The 7091-nt window shown below is 53.4% G+C and overlaps 1 long non-coding RNA gene across 1 annotated transcript; it reads left to right on the top strand.

Annotated features, from left to right (window-relative positions):
* On the top strand, nucleotides 1–6105 carry LOC136004238 (uncharacterized). The gene is made up of 5 exons (XR_010608309.1): nucleotides 1–849; nucleotides 1164–1326; nucleotides 3816–4002; nucleotides 4271–4433; nucleotides 5436–6105. It is a non-coding gene; the product is annotated as an uncharacterized LOC136004238 (long non-coding RNA).
* Nucleotides 6106–7091: the final 986 nt, after the last annotated feature.

Genomic DNA, 7091 nt, shown 5'->3' with positions numbered 1-7091 from the left:
TTCCTTCCTTGCACAGCATTTTAATCGAGGCAGAGCAAGACCTGCTCACGTCGTAGTGGGGCATCTTGAGATCCAGGGTGTTTGCTGTGAGCTGGAGATAGGTTCAGGGTATCAGGTGTGGGAGGAGAGGTTGAGAGTTTGGAGGAGTTGGATTTGGGGGTGGTTTAAGTTTGGTCGTCCTTTTAGCGTAGTAATTGCAGGACTGGAGAGAGAAGTCCTCCATGTTGAGGAAACAAAGCAGTTATTCATTCCTGAGGTACCACTGCTGCAATTTAGTCATCCCAGGCTTATTTTAAGAGCTAGTAAGAAAAACGCTGTCTCCCATCCCTGCTGCTGGCACGCACGGAGAGCAGGATGCGTGTGGGCTGTGTGGTACCCAGCGAGCAGCCTCACATCTGCAGGAGGAAGTGACTAGGACTTCCCCATCCGCTCTTCAGGCAGCAGCAGCCTCAGCACCCTGCTTTCATTCCCCAGCCAACTGAAATCTGTGGCTAAAGCAAATGACTTCAGTGCTCCTGAGCTGGAACAGCTCCCAGATGTTTCCTGGGCTCTCCTACAGCTTCACTTGGTGGTTAGGATTTATTTCACCTCTCTTTGTACATCAGGCAGGCTGGAGGCCTAGAGAAGCCCACCATCTGTGCAGCTCTGCAGAGCTGAAACTGCTCAGCTTAACTCCTCCCTGTGCTCCTTCTAGTGCTGCAGTGTCCCAGGATTCTCCCCTGTTCACATCCCACCTTCTTCATGCCTGTCAGCTTCAGTGGTACCCAAGTACCCAGCCGCAGCTTTGCACCCAACACTTATCACAGGGATGATTTGCTGGTTAAAGCTTTTGCAGCACATAAAGCAGAGGTAGGGCTTGTAGCACGTTACACTGGGAGACCCTCTGCTAATCCCTGCTCCTCTGTTTCACTGGCATAATCCTGCTTGGAACATGGCAGCCCCCTTGCGTTAAATCCGCCCTTTCCTCTGATGGGATGTATGGGAGCAAACGAACTCTATGCACTATGTTTTGTTTGCTCTTCTTTTTGGGGGCATGTTTCTTGTTCTGTGGGCTCAGCTGAGACAACAGAAGTTCAGAAATGTCAGCGAAGCCCACGTGGAGCTATTTTGTACTGTGTGAGGCGCAGAACAGGGAGAGAAAACTGTGTTTCTGTTCCCTTCAGGAACAACAGCAACACCCAGCTGGCACAAAACAGGATGAACTCCGACCTGTGCCAACGCCTACTCCTTGGCTCTGTTCCTGCCTCTCCTCTGGAAGCTGCCCAGACCTTAGGCTGAGCTCAGCAAGTCCCAGCAGCTCCCAGGCAATTCCTGAGCAAGAAACAGGTACTTGATTCTTCCCTCGCTATAAATGCTGCCATGTGGCTGATGAGCCAGAGATGGATTGAATCCCCTGGGACCAGCTAGAGCCATGAACTCTAAGGATGCTTTCTGAAGAACTCTGTTCTGTAAATGGAACGTAATAGAATACAGAGGATGCTGCTGCATGTCTCTGGAACAACGGGATCCCTCAGGAGTCTGGATGCTGTGCTGGTTTTGTGCAGTCACACGCTCTCTAGTGGGGGAACACAAGTGCTCAGCTGCTGATGGAGGATACAGGCCCTGAGGGGCTTCCCTTCACCAGCTGCAATGCCAGATCCATGTTTTTCAGCCTTAGCAGGCACAAGGAAGCTCAGCTCTTCCCAAACCTGCTTGAGCTGGGCTGGATGTGTGGTTTGGGATGAGAATGCGCTGTGGGGAAGGGGTGAAGGGCACAGGAGGGAGAGGATGGAATGGCATGGGAACAGAAGTGGGAACAGAAGTGCAAAGGGAATGCTCCTAGGCCTGGCACTTGGCGTGCAGGAGATCCCAGGAGTGACCAGTGAGGGCAGGGGAGCTGCAGGTTCTCCTGTTGGAGTGTACCTGGTTCTTTATGGAGTAGTAACTGCCTGGGACATAGATTTAGGTTTGCCTTTGGCTCTAACTCTTCACCTCTGCTGCTGGCAATCATTTACAAACCCTGGTAAGCTCTGTGTGCTGTCCAGCCACAAACATGTCCCTTTCTTAACAGAATATGGTGGAAAAGAAGGATGAACCCCAGGTTTGTATCTAAAGGTTCCCAAGAGAAATAACTGCCCTTTCTCAACTAACTCTAAAGTTATTTCCCTTTTAGCCTCATTAATTACAGTACTTTCTTATTGCTGTAGTCTCAGTGCTGGTCCACAGCTATAATAAAGTTAATATATAATAATAGCTGTCTTGAGAATGCTATTAGTGATATTTGCACATATTCAAGTGCTACTGAGTCATCAGTGACAGCAGCTTCTCAAATTGGCAGATGGTGGCTCCCTCAGAAAACATGTTTTCCTGCCTTCCCTCAGTTTCTGCCCTGCCTGAGCAGTGCTAACTAGGTAGGAGCATCTGTTAATGTAATAGTTCCCGTTAAACTCCATCTGCCTGCCTGGAGATGTTCAAACTATGGGATATATATAAGGTGCAAAAGGTATAATTGGAATGTTGCTGTATCACACACTGGAGTTGGTTTACGTAAACCCTATTGTTGGGCAGCTCTAAGAAGCAGCAGTAAGGGATGTGGTGAGTAGAGGGATGATGTGCAGTGGTTGACTGTGCTCTCCAGGTTGTTCTTTGCGTCATGCAGTGCAAAATGTACATTCTGGCCTTATCTGAAGCCACTTTCTTGCATATTGGGCTCATGGAATTGTTTATTATGGCCTAATCCTGGCCATACCCTGTTCTGGAATCTGGAATCTTTTAGCTGGCGTGGCTGCCCTAGGGGAGGCTTTGTAGGACTCCTTGGCAGGAGGCTGGACCCTCACCGTGGCCACTGGCCATCACCCCAGCAGTTGGCTGGGCCAACCACCAGGTGTCAACGTTCTTCTGCACAGCGGCAGCCTCCTCCTCACCATCATCCTTCTCCTCATCCTCCTCCTCCCCAGCATCTCCTCTCCAGAGAAATGCTCATTTCCTTTCCCTGGGGTTTCCATGTGTTTCCAGCTGTGCTGTTGTGTGATGTAAGGAGTGGTTTCGATCACTCAGCTCCACTAGAACAGGGTCTCTGTGCTGCCCCATGGGTGGCAGCATTTCCTGCCTGCCCTGGGTGACATCTGCCCCCCGCCCCGGCCCACTCTGATGTGGGGCAGGAGGCAGTGGGGAAGGTGGCACAGCGAGGTCCAGGCTGGAATGAAGCTGCAGATGTGGAGCCCATGGCACAGGCCCATGCTGGGAGGAGCAGTGGGTGCGTGGGAGCACTGTCTCCAAGGCAGAGGTGGCTTGGAGGCGAGGGGATGAGATACCCAGGCCTGGAGCAGAGGATTAGCCCCATGGACAATGTGGTGCCCAGGATGTGGCTGTAATCAACCCGAGCAGCCTGTGTTGAGCACAATCTAATCAGGACTGCAGGAGGCTGGTGAGAGCCACCATTGTCACCAGTGACAGCAGCGATGGATGGTTTTCAGCCCCATCTGCACTGGTTTTATGGGGAGGGAAGCAGCTGGGGGGGAGCTGGTGCCCACCTCACATCCCATAGGGAATAACTGTCAGGAGGGGCCCCTTCCAGCAGAACTCTCCATATCTGCTGCTCACTGAGGCTCGCAAGAGACCAGCCTGGCAGAGCAGCTGAGTTCCCTTTGCCCACGTATTCCTCATAGCGGGAAGAGCAGATGGGCCAAGAGTGAGGGTGCAACAGGGGCCCATCCTGCAGCTGGCAGAATTTACTCGACACAAAGGTTTTCTGGTGTGAGAAGGCTGTGTCAGAGTCCGTCTAAAATGAAGTCTCACTGTTGCAAATGTAACTCCTCTTCTTGCCTGGTTTGTAGGCTTCCAGCCCTGAGAGAAGGTGCCCTGTGGAAACTCCAGGAACAGCTCCTAGAGGAAGTGCCTAAGGAGGCCATTTGGCAGGGATTAAACCCGGAGTAATGGCTGCGCCTTGACACTTGATGGATATCACAGGAAAAAGCATCTCCCAGCCTCGGCTCTGCCCTTCTGCTCCCAGTGTAAGTGCAGGTGAGCACCCAGCATCGGAGTAGCTGTTGACAGCACCATCTGCAACAGGCTAATGGCTCATTCATTAAGCAGTGGGAACCGGCACAGCCCCGGCCTCATCAGATACTGTCTGATGAATAATTCACAGATAATGCTCCTGTACTTGAATAAATATCAGGAGAAGGAAGGGAAGGAGCCCGAGCACACACGCGCGCGGCAGGGAACAAAGCAGGCATCCTTCAACGTCCCGGCCTGATGAGCTCTGTTCCACTGGATGTTAATCACGCAGGTGGCTGGTGCGTGCGGAGGAAGCTGATGGCCCACACTTGGGAGGTGTTAGCAAGCAGAGAACACCACAGTGCTCACAGGAGGGCCCTCATCCTGCAGCCTGCACGTGGTCCTGTGTGGAACTCGCTGCTGGTGCAGGTGGAGGGCTCACGTCCTGAGAGGAGGTTTGTCGCTCTTCATGCTTTTGGGGCATTATGCTCTCTTCCTGTCCTCCTCTTCCTCCTGTTTCTCTGACAGACACATGGTCGTCAAAGCCAGTTATAGCAGGGAGAAGAGGCCAAGGAAGCTGTTTCACTGCCCACCACACTTAACACCCGCTTGTAAATCATACTTACTACATAGTAAGACCTCTCTCATCAGACCAGAGCTGACACTCGAAGGCTTAGGGGTTAGAATACATGGGCTGCACATGTTCCTATCACCTGTTACTGGTAATTCCAGGCTCTTCCTGAGCTGTTGTGGCAGCCCCAGCGCAGACCAGTGCCACGTGCAAGCATGAGATGGGGTTTAATGCACCCCCAAAGAGGAGTTCAGCAAATGGCAGATTAGCTCCAGGCATTTGGAGTGAGGATTCAGTGAGTTTTAACCCCTTGGCCATGGATCAGAGCTCTGGAGCCTCCCAGATGGCCACATCCAGCACCTGCAGAAGTACATTATGTGACAAGCTCAGGTCTCAATGTGCTGCTGGGCCAGGAGATGTCTTAACGGGCTGGACGGGTACCTTGGAGTCCACAGATGTGGCTGCAGGTTGCTGTGTCTCATCTGTTTGCTTCTAAATGAGATTTCCCAGTCAAAATCATCCCAGATTTCCCTTGACTCAGTAGTGAAGGTGTATTTAGAGCCTGGCTGCAGATTTCTCCCTGCCAGGGTCCTTATCTCATATGAGATCCCTTTCTTTTAATACCTCTCCTCTTTCTAAAAGCAATCCTGGAGCTTTTAGTCCAAGACACAATGGGAAGCTTATTTTAATAACCAGGAGAGGAAACTGGGGGTGTTTTGCCAAGAAACTATCAGTAACAGAAGCCTCTGCAAAGGGGAGGTCGTGTTGGAAGATGGGGTTTTAACACTGACTTTCAATACAGTGGTTAAAGGCCCATTGCATTCTAAACAGTTATTCTATAAGAAGAAACAGGCTTTGCTCTGCTCTTGTGTGTATGATGGTACAGGAAACGTGAAGGTAGAATGCTGAGACGGGATAAAGCGAGGGACTCCAGCTCCCACCTCTGGCAACGCTGGAGTAACCTAAACCCACCCACAGCTGCCACTGAGACAGCTGTACCTGCACTCACAACGCTCTGGAGGCGACTTCAGGACCAAGAGGTAAGGTCAACATGTAAGAGCCTGCTGAAGCCTCACCAAGCAGAAGAGCCACGTGGCCCTTGTGCGTTCCTTTGCGTGTGCTGAACTAAGCCATGGGAGCGGTGCTGTCAGCCTGGCTCCGCTTGGAAACGGTGCTTATGTTTTGCAAGTCACATCCTGGGGTGAGAGACTTCCTGCCACGGGGATGTCAAGGCCACCTGCCTGGAACCTCAGGCTGTCTGCACAGGGCCTTCCTGCCATGGATCAACTGTGAAAGCAGTTAACATTTCAGATCCCAATGCCAGAGCAGCAGCTGCTGTCACCTTTACACCATCGTGCAAACCAGCCGCAGAGACTGTGTGAGGAACAGGCTCCACATCTCGCCTTCCTTGGTCAAACTGCTTATTAGTTAACTGGGAAGAACTGTCACAGACACAATGGCCTAATTCTACATGGCACTTGCAGCATGAGCCCCAGGCTTGCGCAGGATGAGTTTCATGGCCCTTCTGTAACATTAAAACCAGTGCGCAACACGAATCCGTTTCTTTATTATTTAAATAAATAACCAAATCAATGTGTTCTGTTCAAACCCTATGAACCTGTGAGGCTCGCTCACTGCCAGGCTGGCAACAGAGCAGTCTGCTGTTCGTTTGATGGTCAGAACAAGCTGGGACGTGTATGTGGGGAGGTCCCAGTGCGAGCAGCAGGAGCCTAGCCCATCCATGGCTGTGAGCTCAGGTCCTGCTGCAGCATCCTCCCACAGGGATCTGTGCTGGTGATGCTTCAGTAGGCCTTTGGGACTTCACTGCCTGACGTCCGGCCTTGGAGGAGGTGGTCATAAACCAGCATTGTTTCAACCAGAATCTGTAGTTACTGTCTGTGTAGTTATTGACTATGTTGTCTGTAAAACCCAGGCCGATAGGATAAACCTGAGACGGGTGTTGTGTATTTAGAGCCTCTCACGCCATCCAAGACAGTGATTCACACACAGAACTTCACGTCCTGCTGCTCGCTGGTAACATACTCTGTGCGGAAAGGGAGATGCTTCCTATCAGAACGTGTAACAGTGGCATTCAAGCCAGGCTGCTTCATGGCGGCGCAGCTGCCGAAGCCGCTGAGCTCCCCGCAGAGCTCGGCCAGGCTCGGCTCCAGACGGGGTCCCAGGCTCTGGTTTGGCAGGACCCAGGCCGGCTCCCGGCCCCGAGGCGGTGGCGGGGCCCATGAGGGACGCCCGGCCCCGCGGCCCGGAGCCGCGCCGGGGGTGGAACGCGGGCGGTGGCTCCGCGGGAGGCCCGGGGCGCTCGGGCGAGGCGGGACCGCGCTGACATCGCCGGGCCCCGCTGCTCCGGGCCCGCAGGGCCTGCCCCGTCCCGCGCAGGGCCCCGGTGAAGGCCCGGGCCGTGCCCCAGGGCCGCCGGCACCGCGAGCTCGCTGCCGGGCTCGAACCGGGGATTCCCCCCCCCCCCCCCGCCCGGGCTGCGGGAGGCCGCGACCTGCCCGGCCCGGCCGCGGGTGCCCGCGAG

This window comes from Lathamus discolor, chromosome W, assembly GCF_037157495.1.
Source record: "Lathamus discolor isolate bLatDis1 chromosome W, bLatDis1.hap1, whole genome shotgun sequence".
Lineage (NCBI taxonomy): Eukaryota > Metazoa > Chordata > Aves > Psittaciformes > Psittacidae > Lathamus > Lathamus discolor.
The sequence above is the reverse complement of the archived record's forward strand: the minus strand, read 5'-3'. Positions and strand labels throughout refer to the sequence as shown.